The following is a 24,605-nucleotide window of genomic DNA, read 5'->3' as shown; positions in this document are numbered from 1 at the left end:
AGTACTAGGGACTGCATGTTTCCTTCCCTGCGGACCATTTTGCCTGGTGTATTTGTGCAGCCCTGCTGTGACTTGCTCACATGCTGCATAAACAAACCCTCTTTTTCTCCTTCTCTTTCCATACTCTCATTTCCTCTTCTCTCTCTTTCTTTGAATAGACCCCCTAACTTTATAGCAACTCTGTAATAGAGCTGTACATGCTGCAGTAAAGGTTGTTATTGGATTATAAAGTTGTCACATGACAAGTGTTGTGCTTTGAAAATAAACACATCTCCTTTATATTCTAGCTTCCCATTCCCAAGAAATCCAGAAAGCCAATTATCCCATAATAATGTTCTAGTTCATGACATCATCTCTAAAGGAATGTATATCCATGGTTAGAACAAGTATAGGTACATAATGAGTTAGAAGAAACTGGCCATTAAAAAACCCCTTAGAATTGGAAAACAGTTGTTGGCTTGTTGCCACTTTTAAAAGGAAGAATATGTGTCAGTGTTCATGCCTCAGGATAGATTGGATAGATACTGTATGTTAGGAGGAAGTACGCATATAAAGGATTTTCCATAGTTATAAGCTAAGCATAAAAACAAAGCTATTCTACCCTACAGCACTGCAACTTCAGCTGCTTGGGGAAATTCTAAACCAATGACACTGGTCATGCAGGTTGCCTAGTCATGTTCTGTCTTTTAAAATGATTAAAAAATGCCAAAGAAGGAGAGATTGTCAGGTTATTAAGAGTAAAGTCATTATCTTAGCAATTTTTCCCTTCACCTCAGGCTCCTTCCTGTCTCTGAGCTGAGCTGGTAATGTTTTTAAACTTAAGAAACTAATTGTGACAGATGGCTCCTATGTGTTGTGAATAGCTTTGTGTGGATGTGCGCATGTTGTCTTAGACGAACACTAGCATTCAAGACAATGCCATTTTGTACTCTGAGGGAGTGTGGTGTTTATTCCAAAAAACTATTGTTTCTTTGGGTGCCAACTGAATTAAAAAAAAAAAAAAATGAGAGGGGGAGTGAATTACATCTTTTGTTTCTTCAGTGGTTGTGAGGACACATGACAGGTGCCAGATTCACTGCTGTGGTGGTAAAGCCCCTTGTGAACAGCACAGGTAAAGTATGAGCAATAGAGCAGAAAGTTTCTCCTCTGCCCTATCTTTTACTTCATTTCAGGGACCACCTAAATGCCTGTTTAGTTTCAAGCAGTTCAATTCTTGGCCTCTTTTTTGGGGCGGCTAACAAGGTTGCTACTTATGCGAGGGATGTAAAATGGATAATCTGCCAACCAGGAATCCCCAAGTCTTCTATTTACATAAGCCACCAGGGGGCCACCAACTAGTGAAAGCCTTTAGTCATTTGGGAAAAGTCAGTTTAGAAGTAGTAACTCAAGTGTTGGGAATTATTAATCCTGCGCCACCCAGTTCCCTTGATGCCATCTCTCTTTAGCTGCCAAATAATTGAGGAGCCCTGTTTTTCCATTGAATAGTAGGTGAGCTTAAGGAACAGAGTAATGTTGAATATGCACCTTCCATCTAGAATCAATGTGGGCAGGTAGCTAAATTCTATTAGTTTAAATGGCAAATAAGACCCCTCTCATAAATGCAACTAAGGATTAAGACCTGAAGTAATAACATGGGCCCAGGGTGAGATTGTTTCCCTTTCTTGCTCCACAATAATACACGATCTAAATGGAAACTATAAAAGTATGGGAGAAAGTATGATTTTGTTTTCCTGGTTTGCAATGCAGTCACAGGTAGTAATTGCTTTCAACCTAATGAGAGAACCAAGATCATTTCTAGATATGGCAGTGAAAGAAAAGGTCACTAGTGTTTCCTAGGAACTACAGTCCCATGTGTGGTAGATCCTTTGTTGGCTGCTAGCAGGTTATGATAAATGCCAGGGTTATTTACTCATATTGCAGGCTTTGGTTTATTTTCTGCTATGTTTCAAGTTTCAGAAACTAATTTGCTGAAATGTATTGCCTGGGCTGTCTCTGGCTCTTCAAATTATTTTTCCTTGTCCTTAAGAACCTTGTATTGCCTAGGACAATCTAAGAAAGCTTGTGTTCTCTATGTATTTTATTTAGTTAGTCTCTAAGGTGCATAACTACCCTGCTGGACTTCAGATTAACATGGCTAACTAGCTTTCTCCCCCACCTGACCAAGATGGGCAGCCCACATTGCAGTAACAGTAGCTGGAGATTTTTTTAAGTCCCCAAATCAGGTAAGAATCTCTCCACCCTAGTACTGGCACTCCCTCCCTTTCCCTCAATTTTCAGTAGCACCTCTTCTCCTCTTTTCTCCCCCACCCCCATTTTTCCTCTTCCCTCTCTATTTATGACTCTTGGTTCAGGAAGGGGAGACCCACCCATCTCTGCTGCTGGCCTGGCTGCTCCTGCCCTGCTCCAGCCAGTGCTTCAGGGAGCAGCTATGCAGAGAACTGGGCTCAGCTGGGAACAGTGGAGGCAGCGAGCAGGTCCCCCACCCTGTGCCTGCTTCCAAGCTGGTGGAGAACATTCAGAGGGACCAGGCAGGGAAGAGGAACCTGCTCACCACTGCCAGGGCTGCTGCTGTTGTCTCTGTCCTCAGCTGAGTCCAGCTGCCCATGGAGCCTGGCTGAAGCAAGGCAGGAGTGATTCTAGGATTCCCCTGGATCAGCCAGAGACAAGAACAGTTGTAGGTTGGGGAGAGAGGGGGAGGTGATGAGAAGGGAGGGGAAGAAAGGTCTTGCTGAGCAGAGAGATGAAGGGAGTAGCTAAGAAGCTTTGGGGACTTTAAAAAAAGATCCTGGCTGCTGATCCTGCAGTATGGTCTGAAAAGAACGTGATTGCATCACGTCACCTCCTCTGGATGTGCCCCTGTCCACTCTTCCAAGCCTGAGGCTAAGTTTATGATTTATTTTAAGGCTTTCTTTTTAATTGTCTATTCCCTCCTTGTAGCATTTTGAGAGACATATACCATTTCCCAGAGCCATAAATACTGCAGGAAAGTTTATAAGGCTTCTCAATCCAGACCTACCAAGCAGATACCTTGATTAGTTCAGTGTGGAAAAGAAATGAATAACCTCAAAACATCCAGCAGAATCCTTGGTCTTATTAGGGCTGAGGACAGAGGTTACACACAAACTGGTTTTAGTAATCAGAAACTGGTTTAAACCTGTAACAGAACAGAAGTTCAGTGGACATAAACCAATTTCAAAATGGCTGAAACTGGTTTAAGATGAGCCTGGTTAAATGTAGTACCAGACTTAACTGATATGGGTCAAACCAGTTTATGAAACTTCTGTCCCAGACCGCTTCCTTCTTTAAGCTAAATCACAGTCCCCCGACATGATTTCCAGCCCTGGGCTAGGCTGGGTTGGGCTGTGCTAGCTGCTCCAGCAGAGAAAGGGGGGAAGGGAATCAGGGACTGCCCCTCCCGGCAAATCCTGACTAGGGCCTGGGGCCATGGAGGTGGGTTAAACATCCCTTCCCCCATTTAAACTTACTGCTGGCTGTGACTGTGGACTACAAATCCCAGAGGCACCTGGAAGCAGCCCCTGCCTGTGCATAGAAGCAGGAAGAGTCCTGCTGCTGTGAGTCTGGACTGCAAATCCCAGAGACCTTAGGGGCAGCAGGATGAGGAAACGAACACACAGCCCATGCTGGCTATGTGCCAGAGAGCTGTGCTCTAGCACCCCTAAGCTTCTGGCCTGAGCCAAGCAAAGCAAATGCGTGTCCAGTTGTTTCTCAGTTTAATCTCTGTAGCTTAGACTGACCTACAAAAACTGAATCGATTCAGCTTTGGGCTTTTTGACTGTCTGCACTTAGCCCAAAAGTGAATATATACTCCCATTTATTGGTGATATATCAAGATATTTCAGGCTTTGTGAGAGATATAAAATTAAAATGTATGCATTTTAAATGATCTTTTGTCTTAATGGAACGCATACTAGCCAAACTGGTCATATTTTGACTGTTTATTACCCTATTCAGTCTCTTGTTTGTCTTGAAGAATAACTTTCTAAACAAGATTTTCAGTCTAAAAATAACCTTATTGACTTCGTACAGACAGAAGCATCCTCTAATGTGAACCAGGCTTTTTCAGGAAGGAAAGATCAGGACTCTTTCTGGAAAATGCCTCCTGCAAGAAGCTAATCAATAGAAAAAGGAAATGGTCAGCAGCAACTCTGTGAGTTTTGAAGAAAAACTGAAATACTTCAGGCAAGAACTGAATAAGATATTTTACAGAAGCAGGAAAGCACACTATTTTCCTCAGCTGCACATACTGTACTTTGTGGCTTCAAAATATCATGAGATCAATGTTATTTTTTTGCCTCAGGTTATTTAAAAAGAAAATGGGTGTCAGTTATAGATTTTTTTTAAAAGTCTGGGTCTTTGTCTTTGTACTTGAGTTAATTTTACTGATCTTAATCAGTAAAGTAATAAGTACATCTGTGTTATGTATCCCTGTATCCCCTCCATGTATGTGTAATCCTATAGCTTTGTTTTGCCTTTTTTTCTGAGAACCTTTAAAATGGTTAGCCATAGCGATGAAGGCAACTGCAATTTTATTATGCACGCAGGCATCTCTGTCATCACAATCAAGTCCCATGCTTGAGTTATGGCTATAGGAGGTCCCCCTTTGATCTCTATTTAGGGAGGAGAGAAAAGGCAGAAAGGCTAAGAGGGAAATACAGAGAGGCAAGTAACCAAAGGAAGAGAGAAAGTGTGTGTGTGTGTGTGTGTGTGTGTGTGTGTGTGAGGAAGAAAGGTTCTAAGATTTTGTATAGACCTGTGATTCTTTTTGGTTACAATTCTTAGGAAATTCCAGTGAATATATCACTGGACTGGGAATTGGGGAGGTCTGAGTTCTCTTCCAGTTTTTGCCTCTCACTTGCTGTGCAACCTTGAGCAAGTAACTTTATCTGTTGTTCTGTCTCTTTGCTGCTCACTTCTTGTCTGTTTTGGCAGTAATCTCTTTGGGAGAGGGGCTGTCTCCTATATACCAAGCACACCATATGGTGTGACCTCTAGGCATTCCTGTAGTAAAAATAATAAGGACTGTCCAAAAGTCATAGAAATATTTTTAATCCCAGGCATTGTTTCCTAGTTTGCAGGTTTCTAAAATCTCTTACTGCTTTCATCCCATGAGGTTTCAGGAGCTCAATGTTCTCCCAAGTGGCCTTGTTACTGAGATCACCTCCAATAAGGCCCAGAATTGAATGGTACTGTTCTGGATGTGGTTTAAGTTTTATCATCACATCCCACCCTTTTCATGCGGTCACTGAAAATTACCCAAAGTCATATTTTTAAAGGAATGCCATAATCATAGAATTTTAGATTCCTTCATATCCTTAAAGGGACATTTTCTGATCATGCTCCCACATTGGAAGGCAGGAAGAGTTTATTCTGGCTTTATAAACTAAAAGAGGCTACCCAAGAGAGAGATGAAAAACTGCTACAGTTTGTCAAAAAGAATATAGTTCTTTTAGTATATTGCCCTTAATAGCAGAGTACCAACAAATGTTGCATGACGGATTACAGTCTGTATGGATGAACAGAAAGGAACTATGCCTGTTACAATACAGCCAGAGTTTCTGGCTTTAAGATAAAGTACTGGGCACAACAGATAAAATCCTCCAAACGAAAAAATTGACACTCGGGTTAATCCCCCTGCAAAGGCTGAAAATATCTGATATTTATGATTTTAAAATGCATTGAGAGTTATTTGTTAAGGATAGGGGTGTCAAAGATATGTTCCCTGGAGCCATGTAATTCAGCCTGCAGGGCTCCTGAAGGGGCACGAATTCAGGGGTGAGGTGAGAGAAGGTGTGGTCCACTGCTGAATTCTGGCTTACAGAGTTTATAGAGTAGGGGTATGTATCAGAGGTAGAGAGATGAGCGACAGGTGTCTTAATTTCCATAGCTTAGGAATTCATGGTGGTTAATGCAGCCACTCACCCTGTCACCACAGGTGGGTCCAGATCTGGTTCATGAGAAGCCCCATGGTCTGGATCTAGCCTGGAGGCCAACTCCTAGTTTAACCCCTGGTTAAGAGGGTTTGCAGGTTCCAAAGCTGTTTTCAGCAGAGGGGGGTGTGTGTGTGTGTGTGTGTGTGTGTGTGTATGTGTGTGGTGCGTGCGCACACACACACACGTGTGTGTATCAAGAAAAATGCTATTTTTTGAAAGCAACTATTAATTACCTCTAGGAACAAGCCATCATTTGCTTAAAGGCAAGCACCAATTTGTGGAAACCCTAAGGCAAGCATTATGGTTGCTGGTACTAGGGCAAGGGTAAAAGTGTAGGTACAATGGCCATTATCAGGGGGAAATGAATGAGATGGGGAAATGGAAGAAGCAGGCAGTGAGATTGGGTTGTTTCTCTACAGCAGGTGTTTCCCTGCCTGGGGAGCTCCAGACCTGTTACACTGTGGGACGAGCCCAAGGGAGAGGAACAGAAGTGGGTGATGGGGGAGAGAATGTTGCATGGTCCCTAGTTCCCCCTGCCCCAGTTACAAGTTGTGTGTGTTATCATATTATACAAACATCATAGCACTTAATGAACATGTGTGTGGCCTAGGGACCTGGAGGCAGGCAATTGTAATATGAGATGCATAACCACATTGTATCTTGATTTCAACCCCAGTCACTTCTACGACTTGAGGGGTTTGATTGTGTGCCATGTTACGGATGCCTGCAGATATGTAATAATGAGATGCATATTCAGCAATTGTGAGATTTATTGGTCATCTTTGACCTGGATGAGTACCTCTGTAGTTCAGTTCTGTGCCCATGTTCACTGCACTCACTGCAGTATCCAGATGGATTCTAAGTAGGGGGGTGCCTATTTTGTTGTGCTAAAGTCCAAGTCTGAGATAGGACCTGATTCTGAACTCCTATGGGGCTTACACATTGACTTCATGAGGATAATTCATAGTGGAGAAGATTACAATCAGACCCTATGCTTTTCCTATGTGAATACTAAAGTGTTAAACTTCAATGGGAAAAGGGGGTTAAATAGGACGTCTTGGGAATCTGACCTTAAAAACTGATTCTTAAATTATTCCAGCAATGTTTCCAGCTCCCAAGTTACCAGTAAGCAAATAAATCTAGTCATCAGCTTATTTTGTTCAAAGAGGCTTTGAGATTTGGGAAAAAACTATGTTGAGTATATAGATGTTTGGCAGCAGATCTTGTTTTGTTACCTGTATTACCTGCAGGTCTTTCTTTTCTTTAGTCTTCTGTTGTTGCATATGTTTCTAGTCTACAGACAGTCTTTGACAGCATTGTTAACTGCAGCATACTCTTCAATAGACAGCCATGGGAAACACCTGCCTTCTACAGTTGCCAGGTTTTTTATGTAGTCCTCATTGCTTTGTGCTTATCTCATTTATAATTATATCAAAGATTCTGGCAGCTGTCATCAAATAATAACAGTGAACTGGCTTAATACTTTTTACATCCATATACCCAGTGATTTCATAGCATGTATCAATATAAATTAATTATTTTTAATTATAGATTTGTTAAGTCAACAGTTAAAGAATAACAAGCAAGTGCACATAGTTTTAAGCATACTACCTGTATTTATTTCCATCTCTAGAGATCATTTATTTTAAATTACAATTTTGTCCTCTAAATCACAGAACATTTTTGCTCAAATAGACCTGATAGTGAACCCATTAAAATCAATGGCAAAGTGTACACTTATTTCAGTGGTACAGGATCTGTTTTTAATGGGTTTATGGGAGAGAAAATAGTATCTAATGAAAAATAAAACACATGCATTTGAACCAAATTGGTTTTGGTTCAAGAGGCTTAAAAAGGCATCTCGTTATTATGTAAATAAGATACTGGTTTTGACCTGTAAGGCCCTAAATAATCTGGGATCTATGTACCTAAGGGGCCAACTTCTCTCTTATGCCCCATTGTGATCCCTAAAGTCTGCCAAGAGCAACCTCCTACAAGTATCATAAATGCACAAAGTCTGCTTGGCAGAAGTGTGTGGGAGATCTTTTGCTGCAGTTGCTCCTCAGTTCTGGAACTCTGTGCTTCTTGAGGCTCACCAGAGCCCATCCCTGGACAGCTTTTGGAAGCACTGTAAGATCTGCCTATTTTGGCAGGCATTTACCAAACTGCTCTAGGAAGGTAAGTGAACCACAGCTGCCTGTGTGTTTGGCTTGCTGAGTATTTGTTTGGTGGTCTGTGTGTTTGGGCATGTGCTCTCAGCAGCTGGGAGTACTGCTAGCTGAATGATTGCTGGCTGATTGCTACCTGTGTCTGACAAAACCCCTAACAAAGGGATGGAGCCAGTCCAGGCCCAGCGGGGTATAAAAAGAGACTCCCTGAGTGACCAGGGGAAGTAAACAGGGCAGTTTGCAAGCAGCTAGTAAGTCAGTTCAGTGCCCCTCTCTTTGAAGGGGAGCCTTTAAGGTAAGCTCTTTCTTTAATTAAGAGCAACTAACCTACATATATTTAGTGTAAGTAGCTAAAACTCAGAAGTTAGACCAATATTTAAGCTCCTTGCTTTATTAGAGTCCCAAGAGAGGGGGATTTTGCTAAGGAGTTTGTCTGGAAACTCTCTCACCTTCCTTCACTGTAAGCTTGGTGAAAGGAAGCAAGGAAAAGGGAACCTTTTGGGACCAAGGACCAGCAAACAGGCCAGCTAACAGGTGACTTTGCTAGGGAAGGTCTGCTTAGAAAGAGGGGCAGAAGGAGTGAGGCAGCTAATTGAGAGACCTAGAGAAATGTCTGGACAATGTCAGAGCCACTGTCATTATCAGATCTTCCTCCGCTCACACCTGAAAGGTGTATGTCCAGGCAGGACCACTCACCATCAAGGCTTCCACCCAGGTCCTGGTTTGTTGCTGCAGAGATTGTAGCTTGCAGGTTCCTTCTAGTGACAGCCAGTGATGTGATTAGTGCTTCCTGGTGGTGTCCCTCGGAGAGCAGATGAGAGCTACAGGAAGATGTGGCGAAGCTCCAAAGCAGCCTCTGCCATGAGGACTTCATTGATGCTCTACTGGAGGAGACTGCCAGGACTGTGGAGGAGGGACTGCAAGAGGCAGCACTAGAGAAGGAAGAGGACAGGACCCTCAGGAAAGTAAAAGCTGGAAGCTTGTGACCTTTGGCAGCAAGTAGAAATCTTCATCTCCACCTGTAGCAGTTTGTCTCAAGAACAGATATGGAGCCCTAGCTACAGAAGAGGAGGAGCATGTTCCATTGGTGGAGGGGGGCAGGCCAAGTATGTCCAAGGTTGAGAGAACTGAGACTACTGCCAACAAGAAGAAGTGATGGGTGATGGTAGTTGGAGACTCCCTCTGCAGGGGACCAAGGCATCTACCTGTTGTCTTGAGAAGTCTGCTGCTTGCCCAGAGCCCAGATCTGAAATGTCACAGAGGGATTACTGAAACTTATCCGGCCCTCTGACTACAACCTCACGTTGCTCATCCATGTGGGTACCAACGATACTGCCAGGGGTTACCCTGAGCAGATCAAAATGACTAAAGGGCTCTGGGTGCAAGGGTGAAGGGATAGGGGCTCAAATGGTGTTCTCAATCCTTCTGCTCAAGGGGAAGGGCCAGGGCAAGAGTGGACACATCCTGCAGATCAATGCATGGCTGCACAGATGGTGTCACCAACAGGTCTTTGGCTTCTTTGACCATGAGATGTTGTTCCAAGAAAAAAGATTGCTGGGAAGAGATGGGCTCTACCTGACAAAGAGAGGGAAGAACATCTTTTCAGACAAGTTTGCTAACCTAGTGAGGAGGGCTTTAAACTAGGTTCACTGGGGGATGGAGAACAAAGCCCTGTGTTAAGTGGGGAAATGGGTGATCTGGAGGAAGCACAAGTAGGAGGGGGCAGCAGGGGAAGCCCTCTTATTCTTCCTGAGAAAGTAGGGCAAACAGCTTGTTACCTCAAGTGTCTGTACATGAGCGCACAGAGCCTGGGAAGAAGCAGGAAGAATTGGAAGTCCTTGAGCAGTCACGGAGCTGTGATTTGACTAGAATAACAGAGACTTGGTGGGATAGCTCACATGACTGGAGCACTGTCCTGGATAGGTACAAACTGTTCAGGAAGGATAGGCAAGGGAGAAGAGAAGGAGGAGTTGTGCTTTATGTAAAAGAACTGTATGATTGCTCAGAGTGTCAGTATGTAGCTGGAGATTGACCTTAACCCAGAGACTTTCAACAGGCTTGAGGGAAGAGCAACAAGAGTGCCATGGTAGTGGGTGTCTGCTATAGACCACCAGATCAGGAGAATGAAGTGGATGAGGCTTTCTTCAAACAGCTAGTGCAAGTTTCACAGGTCCTGGTTTGCATGGGAGGCTTCAATCACACTGACATCTCCTGGGAGGACAACATAGCAGTGCACAGGCAATCCAGGAAGTTTTTGGAGAGTGTTGGGGACAACTTCTTGGTGCAAATGTTGGAGAAGCCAACTAGGGGCCATGCTCTTCATTACCTAGCGCTCACAACCAGGGAAGAATTGGTGGTGAATGTAATAGTGATGGCAATGTGGGCAGCAGTGACCACAGGATGATTTGGGTTCAGGATCCTGAGGAAAAAAAAAGAAGGAGAGCAGCAGAGTAAGGACCCTGGACTTCAGAAAAGCAAACTTTGACTCGTTCAGTGAACTGATGGGCAGGATCCACTGGGAGGGTAGTCTGAGGGGGAAAGGAGTCCAGGGGAGTTGGCTGTATTTTAAAGAAATCTTACTGAGGGCACAGGAATGAACCATCCCAATGTTCAGGAAGACTAGCATGTATGGCAGAAGACCAGCTTGGCTTAGCAGGGAACTCTTCAATGTGCTAAAACACAAAAAGGAAGCTTAAAAGAAGTAGTAACTTGGGCAAATGACTAGTGAGGTGTATAAGAGTATTGCTTGGGCATGCAAGGATGAAATAAAGAAGGCCAAAACACAACTGGAGTTGCAGCTAGCAAGGGGCATGAAAAGTAACAAGAAGGCTTTCTACAAGTATGTCAGCAACAAGAGGAAGATCAGGGAAAGTGTGGGTTGCTGAATGGGGGACGCAACCTAGTGACAGATGATGTGGAAAAAGCTGAAGTATTCAATGCCTTATTTTACCTCAGTTTTTCACAGGCAAGATCAGCTCCCAGACTACTGTACCTGGCAGCACAGTTTGGGGAGAAGGTGAGCAGCTGACTGTGGTGAAAGAACAGGTTAGGAGCTATTTAGAAAAGTTGGATGTTACAGGTCCAGGGGACTGGACGTGATGCACCTGAGGGTGCTGAAGGGGTTGGCTGATGTGATAGCAGAGCCGCTGGCCATTATTTTTGAAAACTTGTGAATTGAGAGAGGTCCCAGACAGTTGGAAAAAGGCAAATATATTGCCCATCTTTAAGAAAGGAAAGGAGGAGGATCCAGGGCACTACAGGCTGATCAGGCTCACCTCAGTCCCTGAGAAAACCATGGAGCAGATCCTCAAGGAATCCATTTCTAGGCACTTGGAGAAGATGATGAGGAACAGACAGCATGGATTCACCAAGGGCAAGTTATGCCTGACTAACCTAATTGCCTTCTATGATAAGATGGCTGGCTTTGCAGATGCAGAGAGAGCAGTGGACCTTGACTTTAGCAAAGCTTGACTTTAGCAAAGCTGATGCAGCCTCCCATGGCATTCTTGGAAGCAAGCTAAGGAAGTATGGGTTGGATGAATGGACTGTAAGGTGGATAGAAAAGTGACTGGATCATCAGGCTCAGAAGATAATAGTCAATGGCTTGATGTCTAGTTGGCAGCCAGTATCAAGTGGAGTACCCCAGGAGTCAGTCCTGGGGCTAGTTTTGTTCAGTATCTTCATCAACAATCTGGAAGATGGGATGGAGTGCACCCTCAGCAAGCTTGCAGATGATTCCAAGCTGGGGGGAGTAGTAGAAACATTGGATGGTAGGCCTAGGATTCACAAAATCCTAGACTAATTGAAGGATTAGACCAAAAGAAATCTCATGAGGTTCAGTAAGGGTAAGCATGATGTCCTGCACTTAGGATAGAGCAATCCTATGTATTGGTACAGGCTGGGGACTGACTGTCTAAGCAGTAGCTCTGTAGAAAAGGCCCTGGGGGTTATAGTGGACAATAAGTGGAATATGAGCCAACAGTGTGCCCTTGTTGCCAAGAAAGCTTATGGCATACTGGGCTGCATTTGCCAGCATATTGAGGAAAGTGATTATTCCCCTATATTTGAAACTGCTGAGACTGCATCTGGAGTACTGTGTCCAGTTTTGGGGCCCCTGCTGCAGAAAGGATAGGGACAAAATGGAGAGAGTCCAGCAGAGGGCAATGAAAATGGTTAGGGGGCTGGGCCACATGACTTCTGAGGAGAGGCTGAGGGAACGGGGCTTACTTAGTTTGAGGAAGAGAAAATTGAGGATGGATTTAATTTCAGCCTTCAATTACTTGAGGGGTGGTTACAAAAAGGATGGAACTAGACTGTTCAGTGGTGGCAGATAAAAAAACAAGGAACAATGGTCTCAAGCTGCAACAAGCGAAGTTTAGGTTAGATATGAGGAAAAACTTTCTCATGATGAGGGTAGTAAAGCACTGGAATGGGTTACCGAGAGAAGTTTTGGATTTTCGATCCTTTGAACATTTTTAAAACCTAGCCTGACAAAGCTTTGGCTGGAATGATATAATTCGGGCTGGTCGTGTTTTGAGTAGGGCGTTGGACTAGGTGACCTCCTGAAGACCTTTCCAGCCTTAATTTCTTATGATTCTATGATTCCAACAAAGCTAGGATGAGATGTTGTTTAGGAGGTGTCTCTGTTTTATCTTGATATTCTAGGTCCCTTCTGTTTTTGTTCTCTTGTCACCCTCCTGCTTTTAAGTTATTTTGTTTTCTTTTGTAAGTTGCCTGGAGTCTTTGTTGGGAAGGGTGGCATATAAATCAAATAAATGAATAATATACATATTACGCCATATCTGGTATTGGAAATTTGGGGAGAAGGGTGGGATATGAGGATGATGAGTGTGTTGAAGTCTGAGGAAGAGTAAGGACCAAGAAAGCGTTTTGTAGATCCAAAAGAATTGTTTTTTGAAGGGACCAACATCTCAGAAGGCAAAAAATGGGTTGAAAATGTCTCATAATTAAAAGGAATCGGAACTCATTATTCGACCAACTAGATATTTGCAAAAAAATCCCTTTATTTGTAAGCTTTTGGGCACATTCCTCCTTCTTCAGGCATAGGAGAATGCAAAGATTGTAAAATTTCTCCTAAGTGGAAATGAAAATTCATATTTCACAGGAGAGCTGAAGGTGAGGTGGTGTAAAATCTCCTGGTTGGCAAAGTTCATTTTGTTCCTAATTAGGCTCAGATAAAAGCTAGAGCAGTCTGTTTACCTTGAAGTTGTCTGATGGCAAGTAGGATGTTGAATTATGTTTCCTTCTGATTATCATGTTTCATATTTCACTGGATGGGGTGATGGAAGGCTGTCCGGGGCAAGGAATTTCTCCTTGTGTTGAGGCAGCGCTGTGCTCTGTGAATATGCAAATTTGGCTCCAAACAAAAGGTAAGAGCAAGGATGTCAGGTTTCAGGTTTCCAGGTGTTGAATTTTGCTTCCAGCTTGTAAAATTTTGAAGTTTTCATTTCAAAAAGAGCTCATTTTGATATCTTCCATGCTTCAGGGATACAGCTTGTAGCCATATTGGTCTACAGGCAAAAGGAATCAGAACTTGTGGTAGAGGTGATATATTTTATTCAACCAACTAGATATTTGCAATAAAAAAATTCATTATATGGGTATTTTCACCATTAGGAGTTTTGGCGGCAAATTTCAGTTTCTCACTCCTAAGCGAGGAAAGCAGAGAAGCCTTTCCATGCTCTTATGATGATTTTTTTATACTGTAGAAGGTGAACGTGAGAGAATTTTGTGCATCACATCTACTGGTGCACACTAGGTATGCTGACTGATAATCACAACTTCATGATCTGTCAGGGGCTGCTACAGGTGGAACGGTATAATATGCTCAAGAATTCAAATTAAAATTAAGGCAAATATGATGGTGTAGGAAGCTAAAGGGAAAAAAACCTGCCTTGTGGTGCTAGAATAGAGAAATCATTCCACAGGCAGGAGGCAGTGTAGAAAAATGGAAGGATATGGGAGTGGGAGGTTTGGTATTGAATATAACATCAGTTACTTCCAGCCAAAAATGTTTCCTGTATTTTATTATCATCACTCCATAATCTATGACTGCTTTTACCTATTAGGATACATTGGCAATCCTCAAAGAGCAGGCTCTCTACAAGACTGTTTGCATTATCTTGCCATACGTTTAATATCCAACCATTCCAGGTGCTTTCCAATTTAAATAAAGCCAGAACTCAGTCATTTACAAGGACCATTTGCTGAACAAACCTATTTTCGAAATGAACGCAAAGCTGTGGAGCAAAATTTTTCTTAATATTGCAAGGAGTTTCCAAACAGAAAAGGAAAAGGAATGCCCTAAGCTGGAGTTTCACACTGAAGGTACTTAGGAATCTACAGAGACCTGAAAAAATAGAAAAGTCAGGATGCACCTCACAGGGACATGGTTTTATGGAGACAAAGATGAGCAAGATCATGAAAACATGCATTGTGGAAACAAAATATTAATGAAATGCAAGCCTGTCAACCAGTGTGTTAGAAACTGTGAGAATCTGGTTGTTTAAAGCCAAGTGTGAAAATACTGCAGAAGATAGCACCCAGATTGGTCAGCAGCTATAAACTGTCAACATTAATTAAACCTTTTAATTAACTATTAACCTGTTATGGAAGAAAGTGCTAAGAGGAACTAATTTGTCTAAGTACATATACATTTATTTACTAATCTTGTTTTCTTTGCTGTGTTAAAGATCAGCAAGATCATGAAAAATCTGAGTAATATTCCAACCTTTATTAAAGAGGCAGTCCTTCCTGTTGGCACTGGATTTACGACCCAGTCCTGATATCTTGTTCCAGGCGAGCACAACCTTTCTGAATGAGAGCGACTACAACCCCTTCTGTTTGATAATAGTTGAATTTTATTAAGACAGAGTGATAGCAGATAAGATTAATGAAAGCAAAGCAAGCAAAATGACTACACAATCCTACTTAGCTATCAGTCCTAGGGTTTCACAAGGAGTTGGTATGTCCAGTTGGTATGTGAGCGCCACCTTGTGGTTCTTACTTGAATCAGGATGTCAGCAGTCTTGGAGGTTGGGGCTTGATGCCCATCCCTGCTGATGGGGTGGGTGAGACAGGCTGGTGGTTCACCCTCTGCCCATAGTGGCCTCAGGATCCCACCTTTTGTATTATTTTCCTCCTGATGGCTCTTCATTTGTCAGTACCGTTGATTGGTTTCCCTGTGGTCATCATGCTATTCACATTCTGCCCTGTCAGCATAATCCTTTGTTTCTTAAACACATTGCATGCATACATCTTAATTTGGTCATTTGCTGGTGTCTTAATTTGGTCATTTCTGGTCATTGCTGGTGTCAATTTGGTCATTCCACCAAAACTGGGATCCAAGGGGCTGTTCAACAAGTTACAGCTAGTCACTGACCTGATGTTAAATCTGCATGTTCCTGTCTCATTATGGGTTCTAAGGGAACAAAGTGCTTCTTTTGCTGATGAATGTTTTCAATTTCCCAGAATGTATGTGCCTGTCTGTCTGCAAAAAAGGACTAATATAAGATTCTCCATTTTTATTCAGTGCTAGTACTGCCTATCTAAGAGATAGGTAAGCAAATGTGGCTGAAGCAAGTAGGTGCCTTCCAATGGGAACAGTGACATGTCTAAAATCCTATGTTTTTTTGGGCATACTTGGGCAATACTTTACTAAATAGAAGCATTTGGTTCCCCCAAGCTTAATAAACTACCAGTTAAAAAAATGTAGCTTTTCCTTTGCTATTTATAGTAGTCACTTCTCAGATAAAATACATGCAACACCTACACCCACACCCACACTTGGGTTGTATATTGTGGTTTTTCTGGTGTATATTTTTTATGTTGGCAAGATGGCTCCTGTGTTTTGGCCATGTCCTTAGCACATGGCAAGCTGGGGCTTGTATTTGGGGAAAAATATGTATAACCCTCTGGCCTCATTGGCCAGGGGAAGCAGAGGATTCTTCAGGCCAATTGGTTGGGAGATGAAGTGGAGTGTGGTGCTCCTGACTGGACAAGGCCAGGGTAATGTCATGCAAAGGGATACAAGGTGAGCTGGACTGGTTTGAGGGGGGGGGCGGGGGTCAGCTGCTGAAGAGTGAAATCTCCTCTAAGGGAGAAGGAGTTTGCAGTATATGCTTTGTATACTAGAAAACCACACAACAACCATTTGGATTTTCTAATGCAGTATCATGATTCATTGTCTTCACATGCACAAAGTCCCTGAGGTTTTAAAGCATGATAGAGCACTCTAACTAGAAGTCTTGAAGTCAGCATTGGTTCCTCTAGCCATCTTTCAGACACAGGAGCTCTTCGTAGTATCTGAATTCATGCTTTTTAAAGCTGTGGTAATCTTTCAAGTAAGAACTGTATGTTCCATCATACAATGTCTGTGGGCTTTTTATTTGTATGTATGGGTGACTTTGCTAGATAAAATGATGTCAAGTGGCTTCATTCAGCAATGCAAGAACATGTGTGTATGCCTCTGCAGGTGTGTGAGAGCAGAACGCAGGTGACTACATAAGCACTGTACAGTCACTCAGATTTTATGTACAGTTTTCCAGGAAGCAAGCCTGGCCCAAAGCAAGGGACTAAAATATTCAAAACATATTTATATTTTTAAAAGATGAATACAATTTCAAATGATATATACATCTGTTTTTTATTTCTAGTATCTATAAATCATTCTTGACCTTGCCAGGGTGCAGTAGAAGAGCAGGTAAGCTTCCATGCTATGGCTCCAGAAATAGGACTTTAAGCCATTTTGGATTTGTGGTGAAGGCTGACCCCAATTGATTCAGCTGTAATGGGTACCTAGTTAGTCATGCTGGGGAGGCAAAGGGAGAGACAGACACGATGCAACATCAGTTGCTTGTGGCTATAGAAATGGGTATGCCTTAGCCATGGTAGCTTGATGGATGGTTCAGCTCAGGCAGGCACTTGATTTTTTTTTCCCTGACAAATTGCATTAATTGTGAAATTAAACCATGTTTATTAATTGGGAAATTAACTCAGTTATTTACAGTTATAAACTAATATAATTAAAAAGCCAGAACACATTTTTTGCCTTAAAATATAATAGGTCTGTTTCTTTAGTGTGGAAAGGATTACTACAGCAGCCGTGAGCTTAAGCCAGACATAATGGCCCTCATTTAAAGCATGCAGAAGTCAGTGAAAGTCAATGGGCTTCACATAAAGGCCCTGATGAGAAGAGTGTGTGTAAGGTTATGCTGTCAGGTTTTCCAGTATTCCTTCATCTTGCCTCACATCACACTAGTTGTTTGACCCTTCCTGGTAACAGCCACAGGAAACTGCTTTGTTGTGTGGGAGCTTAGGCTTCATTTCAAGATTGGAGCCCAGAGGCAATTCGGCATTTAGCCCTCATAATGTAAAGTCCTTTTGGGAAGGGTCATGTGCTGGGTAGTAGAAAATACCATTTATACCTACTTTGAACTTTACACGGTGCATTGCCCTGCAGAGGCATACATACTTTGCAAGGTGCATTGTGCTGCACCTTACAAAAATCAGAGTAGATACAAATGGTATTTTCTACTATGATAGTTTTTTGTGCCCACTTTGCATTTACTATCTAACTCTATCAAGTTCTGGGCAACCAAGTCAAACCTCATGGCTTTTTATTTACCTTTTAAAGCACTGCACATATGTAAAGACACAAAAAGAGTCAATAAAGATTGTTATCTATCACAGTGCTTTAATATTTACATGTTAGAGCAAGCTGTATCTCCATATAGTGGAGGTAATCTAAAAAATATGGCAAGACATGTAGCTCAGGGACATGGCTGATGGGGAAGGGTGACATTGGTATGGAGGCACCATGATCCTCTTAATTAGTTCTGGCTCAGAACTTGGGATCCAGTTGCACCACTAGACATGGTTCCTATCCTTGGCAGCATGATCCTTACATCTCTCTGGGCAATTTATATTTTTTTCAGAAAGGTAGTAATGTGTGGCAGGGATTTTCTTCATTGAAATACACTGAGGCTAGGGACAAAAGTTATACACAAACTGGTTTTAGTCATCAGAAACTGGTTTAAACCTGTAATAGAACAGAAGTTCAGTGCACACAAACCAGTTTCAAAATGGCTGAAGCTGGCTGAATGTAGTATCAGACTTAACTGATTTGGGTCAAACCAGTTTATGAAACTTCTGTCCCAGATCCCTTCCTGTTTCAAGTTAAATCACAGTCCCCCAGCATCCCAGCATGCTTTCCAGCCCTGGGCTGGGCTGTGCTGTCAGCTGTAGTAGAGAAGGGTTGGGGAGTGGGAGGAGGGAAGGCAAACCCCGCCTCTGGTCTGGAAGCCAGGGGGTGAGGGTAAAACCCCCTTCCTCAGAGTACAGAGCTGCCCTGCCCTGTTAAACTTACTACTGGCTGTGACTGTGGACTACAAATCCCAGAGGCACCTGGAAGCAGGAAGAGGAAGTGATGAACAACCCTTTAGAGTCCTGCTGCTGTGATTCTGGACTGCAAATTCCAGAGGCCTTGGGTGCAGCAGGAAAAGAAAGCAAGCACACAGCTCAGGTTGGCTATGTGCCAGAGAATCATGCTTTAGCACCCCCAGCTTCTGCCCTGAGCCACTGCAGGCACGTGGCTGCATTTCCAGAGTCAAAAGTAAATGTGTGTCCAGTTGTTTCTCAGTTTAATTTCTGCAGTTCAGATTAACCTGCAAAGACTGAATCAATTCACCCTCAGGCTTTTTGACTGTCTATACTTAGCCTGAGTCTCATAAAGAGTTCTGTCATGTCTATTCATTGAGCTGATTCCATTTCAGCAGGATAGCAATGATCTAAAACATTAAATTAGTTTAATATTTTATGACAGAAGTAGTGTTAACACTTCTCCATTCCCAGTGGCAACAGGAATCCTGAAGTGGCCTTGTGACTGTCAAATATTTTTGTAATTCAAGGGTGAGAGCCTCTCTTCTTTCCAGCTCAAAAATAACAGAATCACTCTGTTCCTTGAATATGGAAACAACATGATTCATGCTTACCATAGAGCCAATGAAGAGCAATGTCCACAGCAGAAGAGGCCCTCACATTTTGACAAAACATTTCTTTGAAGAGCTGTTTTTAAAGAAGATTGATGAAGCCAAGAGAGGTATAACAGGGAAATACAGAATAATAAAATGTTGAGAGAGTTCTCCAGTAGAACCCAGCTGCTTTTTTAGAGCCTAAAAGGGTTTTTATTTTTATTTTGATTGTATTTTAACTACTTACTAAGGCTGTGTGAAGCTTAGGTCACTGATTTGATTCGGCAGAGATTCGGCCAGGTTCAGCAGCCTGGCCCCAATCCAGCTGCTCAGGGAGAAGCCACACAGGGGAAGGGAGCATAGTTCAGCCCCTATCCAGATGCATGGTAGAGAATAGGGTGGGGCTGGCCCTGATCTGGCTGTGCATGAAGGGGCATGGCATAGGCCCAATCTGGCCACATGGGGTTTAGGAATTCAGCAGCAGGGGAGGGAGGGGTGGTAGTATTAATTTCCACTGCTTTCCTTGCTGCCAAATTTCCTGACCTATGGGGAGCCCAATGGGCTGGATTTGACCTGCAGTCTGGATATTTAGCACACCTGGTTTAGTGCAGTGAGCCTCAGGGAGTTGCAGCTGTGGTGCTTCTGCAGCTGGGAGCATGGCTCACAGCTGGAGCATGGCGCCAGCAGGCCAGGCTCTGGTTTTGAGTGGAAGCACTGCTGCCATGTGTGCTGCCCTGCATTTTTTTTTCTGAGGTTTTTATGACACTGGGATCTCCTGGGGCCAACCCTCCCCCCCCCCCCCCCCATGCTGCAAGATAGCAATGCAGGGAATGCCTGAATGTGTGGTGTGTGGCACCTCAGATGGGTCTGCAGCACCACATATTGCATAGCCACACTTGTCTGGATGTGGCCAGTAAGATCGGAGGATACAGGACAAAGAGCTGGGAATTACACTTCTCCAGGGAAATCAGTCCTAGCAAAGTTGCATATTTCTCATCAACATCAATAACGCAGAAGAGCAAGGAAAATGCCCTAAGTGTTCTGTGAATCGCAGCAAAGTTAACATAACTGATTGCGCTTTCCTAGAATGTTGATACACATTCAAAACAAATATTTAATTCAGGGGCAAACTTAGTGTTTGGCAGAAATATTATACAATACAAAGCCAAGCTTGTAGTGTCCTCTGAAGAAATATTTGCAGTTATTAAAGGAAAGTCTACTTCATAGCTCAAGAAAGCAATAGGCCTTTCAGTCAAGAAGACTATCCTGTTTAAAGTTTCATAGTGGAGAACTAATCAGTGATGTCAAGGACCTGATGCAATGCTGTTAGGAGCACTATCATGATCTCTACTCATGATCTCTACCACTAAGGTAGCATTAAATGCAACTGCTAGGCTCCAACCTATTGCAGAACCATGTACAATCATCAACACATGCTTGCAAAAGGCATCACTTTCTTACCACCAGGAAAGGCTGCAAGAAAGGATTAAATGACAATACAAATACTGAAGCAAAAAGGAGAGGTGGTACTTACTCATCTGTACAGTGATTACTAGCCTGTTGGAGAGCGTTCCAGAAGACAGGAATGATCCTAACATTATAACATTGTATGAAAACAACAGAGATCAAAGTTGTCATAGTAATTGCAGAGGAATCTCTCTCCTAAATGTTTCTAGCAAGGCATTTGTTATATAGGTCATTCACAAGAGATGTCAAGTTCTGGCTGAGCACATATATTCAGAGATTTGATGTGTTGTTTCTTGATAAAGTATCAGTTATTGATATGGTCTTTGCTCTGCAGCAATTCTAAGAAAAGCATCTGGAACAAAAAACCCCTCTCTATGAAGCTTTTGTTAGACCTCTTAGAGAGACAATTGATGGGATTCCTTTTCTAGTTACTGGAAAGAAGTTGTTGACTTCTAGTTCTCCTTAATGTAATTCAGTTTCTCCATGATGGCATGAAGGCTACAGCTCTGTATGATGGTGATTAATCTGACAGTTTTTAAATTTGTAGTGGTGTTGAAGAGGTCTGTGTTTTAGCACTCTTTGTTTCTTCATTAGGCTTTCTTATCTAACACTAAAACTGTATATTTCCATATGATGTCAGGTGGAAAACTTCAGTATTGAACGTCTAAGGATAGAAAGAAAAGTCAAACACCAGCTAATAAATCAAAAAACTAAAATATTAATAATACCTGAGGCTTGACAAACTTTATGCTTGTGTCACAGTGAAGATCAGCTCCAGAATCTTTGCAATAGGTTCACTTAGCTTATGATAAGTTAGACCAGGAGTGGCCAACCTGCAGCTCCAGAGCCACATGTACAGGGGCAATGTGTAGGGGGTACACGTGGGTGCATGTGCACCCCATGAGTGTGGCAGTGCACTCCCTGCAAAAAGGCTCCTGCTGGTGGTCGCTGCTTGCCACTCTGCTGCTGACACCGCCAGCGGCATCTGTGGGCGGTCCCAGCTTACTGCTGCTGTGCTTCCACTGCTGCCAGCACAACCGTGCCTCCCCAGCCACTGGGGGCACATGCCTTTCATGCATATGTGGCTCTTCAGAAGTTAATATACCTGTCCTTGAATCTGTGCACAAGCACATGGTGACCAGCTTCCATAGCTGTTATGTCACATTGTGTGCTTGTGCAAAGCTTCAAGGAGATGCATATTAATTTCTGAAGAGTCTCATGTGGCTCCAGAGCTACAGTTTGGCCACCCCGAGTTAGATTAAGCATCAGTCTGTTGGGCTAGGAACAGACATTCAAAAAGCCTGAGCCTGAATTGATTCAATCTTTGCTGGTTAGTTTAACCTGGCTAGGCTGAATCACTTTGTAACTGCACAGATATCCCAGAAATGCAGGCACATGCCTGCAGTGGCTCAGACTAGAAGCTGGGGGGTGCTCCAGCAGCCCTCCCTTCCCTTGCACAGGGCTGAGCTGAGGGGGCCAGGTCATGGCAGGATTAGGGAGCGGTTCCCCCCTACTCCAGCAAGGCAGCAGCCCTGGACTTCAGGAGAGTGGATTTCAATGAGGTAAGGAGACTAGTTGGGGAGGCACTGAGGTCCTGAAGGGGAGGGGAGTTGGGAGTTCAAGAAAAGTGGTCGTTCCTTAAGGAGACAATCCTCCAAGCCCAAAGCATGACAATCCCCGTGCGGATCAAAGGGGGCAAGAGTGCTCAAAAGCCCCCATGGCTCACCAAAAGCATCCACGAATGCCTCAAAGTCAAAAAGGAGGCATACACCCAATGGAAGGGAGGGGCCATCACCAAGAAGGGTTATACCTCCTTGGCTTGAGATTGTAGGGGGGGCTATTAGGAAGGCTAAGGCAGAGATGGAACTTGGACTATCAAAGATAACAAGAAGTCCTTTTTTAAATACATAGGGGGTAAAAAGAAGGTACCAAATAATGTGGGGCCTCTGCAGGACATGCTTGGTAATCTGGTGGTAGCACCAGATGACAAAAGCTAATCTCTTTAACAGATTCTTTGCTTCCATTTTTCTGAGCAGGGACAGGGACATCCCCCCTCACTGGGATTCCAGACTGACCCAGGAGAGGCACAGCCAGGCCCAGGGCCAGTGAGGACCTAGTCAGAGAACTTCTGGAGGGACTAGATGTGTTCAACTCAGCAGGTCCTGACAATCTCCACCCCAGAGTGCTTAGGGAATTGGCAGAGGTCATTGCAGGACCCCTGGCACAGCTTTACGAGCACTTGTGGTACTCTGGTGAGGTGCCTGATGACTGGAAAAGGGCCAATGTGGTCCCCATTTTCAAAAAAGGGAGGAAAGAGAACCCAGGAAACTATAGGCCCGTTAGTCTTACCTTGGTGCTGGGGAAACTCTTTGAGAAAATTATCCAGGACCACATCTGCGAGGGGCCAGCAGGGGAGTTTATGCTTAGGGGCAATCAACATGGGTTCATAGAGGCAGGTCCTGTCAGACCATCCTGGTGGCCTTCTATGACCAGGTCACAAAAGCCTTGGACTCAGGTGTCACGGTGGACATAGTCTTCCTGGACTTTAGGAAGGACTTCGACACTGTCTCTCACCCCACCCTCATTAAAAAATTAGTTATCTGTGGTGTCGACACCTACACAGTCAGATGGGTCGCAAGTTGGCTGGAGGGCTGCACCCAGAGAGTTGTGGTGGACAGGTTGTTTTCAACCTGGAGAGATGTGGGCAGTGGGGTTCCCCAGGGCTCAGTCCTCGGGCCCGCACTGTTCAACATCTTCATTGGCGATTTTGACGAGGGGGTGAAAAGCACCTTGTTCAAGTTCACAGATGACACTAAGATGCAGGGAGAAGTGAGCACGCTAGAAGAGAGGGACAGGCTACAACTAGATCTTGACAGGTTACAGAGTTGGGTGGATGAGAATAGGATGGGTTTCAATATGGACAAGTGCATGGTGTTGCTCCTGGGGAGGAAGAACCAGCAGTATACCTACAGGCTGGGAAACTCCCTTCTCATCAGCACAGAGGCAGAGAAGGATCTTGGAATCACTACTGATTCCAAGATGAACATGGGCTGCCAATGTGGGGATATGGTCAGGAAGGCTAACTGCACTTTGTCATACATCCACAGATGCATCGCGAGCAAGTCCAAGGAGGTGATCCTCCCCCTCTATGTGACACTGGTCAGGCTGCAGTTGGAGTACTGCATCCAGTTCTGGGTGCTGCACTTTAGGAGGGATGTGGACAGCATGGAGAGGGTCCAGAGGAGGGCCGCTTGCATGATTAGGGGGCAGCAGGGCAGGCTCTATGAGGAGAGGCTATGGGACCTGAACCTGTTCAGCCTCCACAAAAGAAGGCTCAGGGGGGATCAGTGGCTGCCTATAAAGTTGCCAAGGGGGACCAGAAGACAATGGGAGAGTCCCTGTTCCCCCAAGCACTACCGGGGGTAACAAGGAACAACGGCCATAAGTTGTCTGAGAGTAGATTCAGGCTAGATATCAGGAGACACTACTTCACTGTCAGGGTGGCTAGGAGCTGGAACCAACTTCCAAGGGAAGTAGTGCTGGCCCCTACTCTGGGGGTCTTCAAAAGGAGGCTAGACAGCCACCTAGCTCAGGTCATTTTACCCCAGCATCCTTTCCTGCCCATGGCAGGGGGTTGGACTAGATGATCTGCTTAGGTCCCTTCTGACCCTACCAACTATGAAACTATGAATGATAACAGAGCATTTATCAGCTCTGTTCTCAGCATTTATCACCCCATCAGAAAACAGACAGCCTCTCTCATTAGTCATCTCTTCTTAAACAAAGAAGGAAGGAGGGACATTACCAGCTGATCTGTTGATTAGCACCAAAAAGCCCTAAGCCAACACAGCTGTCTGCCACAGCATGGACCGTAGCCAGCATGTGGTTTGCTAGATAATGCTGAGGTGTCTGTGTAAGGCAGAGGGGACAGGGGAACCCTGCTTAGCAGGGAGTGGGGAGGGGAAGTGGAGAGCAGGGGGAAAGCAGGCAGGAGCTGTTGTGTCTGCAAGTCTCTGCCAAGCTCCAGC

The sequence above is a fragment of the Alligator mississippiensis genome, chromosome 1 (assembly GCF_030867095.1).
Source record: "Alligator mississippiensis isolate rAllMis1 chromosome 1, rAllMis1, whole genome shotgun sequence".
Taxonomy (NCBI): Eukaryota; Metazoa; Chordata; order Crocodylia; family Alligatoridae; genus Alligator; species Alligator mississippiensis.
The sequence above is the reverse complement of the archived record's forward strand: the minus strand, read 5'-3'. Positions refer to the sequence as shown.